Source organism: Fundulus heteroclitus, chromosome 20 (genome assembly GCF_011125445.2).
Source record: "Fundulus heteroclitus isolate FHET01 chromosome 20, MU-UCD_Fhet_4.1, whole genome shotgun sequence".
In the NCBI taxonomy this organism is placed as follows: domain Eukaryota; kingdom Metazoa; phylum Chordata; class Actinopteri; order Cyprinodontiformes; family Fundulidae; genus Fundulus; species Fundulus heteroclitus.
This window is the reverse complement of record NC_046380.1, coordinates 37,283,546-37,284,638: the sequence shown is the minus strand read 5'-3', so window position 1 is coordinate 37,284,638 and position 1,093 is coordinate 37,283,546.

Below are 1,093 nucleotides of genomic sequence, written 5' to 3'. Positions count from 1 at the left end.
GTGACACCAACTGCGAATCTAGATGTGGATTTATCCCTGTGCCTGCCTGCAGGATCCAGGGGCGCCACCAGGGGGGGTGGGAGGGTTGGCGGAAGGGGCAATGACCCCTTATGAAATAGTAATAGATTCATTACACACACATGATTGGTTTAGATCATTATTTATTGATGAATATGACTCACAGCAAAGAAAGCCATCACATTTTGCTTCTGGGAAAATTAGAACACCACGTTCGACTAATTTAAACTCATTATCTTTATTACAGATATGTTGTCTTAGATAGTGAAACTGAGATACGTTGATGTACTGTATACATGCACACAGTACTTACTTGTTGCTTTTGCATGAATTATTGCATCTAATGTGGCACGGTGGCAAACAGCCTATGGCTCTGCTGAGGGTTAAAGAAGACCAGGTTGTTATAGTTGCAGCTCTCAGCTCGTTGTTAGCTCACTGTTGGGTCTGGTGTCTGTCATTTTTCTCCAGGATAGGTCAGGCGAGTTTACCCAGAGTTACCATGGTCTCTAAACCAGGTGTTAGTGCCTTTGGCAAAGTGGCCAGGTACAAAGTTCAAAAGTAAATGGCAAAACCTCCATAAAGCTTGTCAGCAGAGGGAAGCCTGAAGTGCTTTAACATTTTCTGGGGTCTGACTCTCCAATCTTCTTAGAGACTGGGGCATTGATTGCTTTATAAAATGCAAAAGATTTGTATTTGTTTATTAATTTTTAAAGGACTTTCAGCTGCTTAGCCCAGGTAAAGTGCGGCTGGGTTGTCTCTAATCTAGGAGCAGCTCGATACAAGGATGAATGAGATTTGCTTACCAATCCACTCAATGATGCGGTTAAAAAGCTGCTGTTTGTGCACTTTTTTTCTTCCACTAAACTTTCTATTAGTGTTTGGCAACTGTCAAGAAAGCAGCCCTCCCCAGGATTGTGTGGGGTGTAATATAACACTTGTGTTTAAAGTATTGTTAGCAGTCTAATGTAAACAATAAAATACCAGAAACACTAGATTTCTGAACTACTGAATATATTTTATTCTAAAAGAAAACTTACTTCTCATTATTTTTTAGATGCAAATGTATTCATTAATT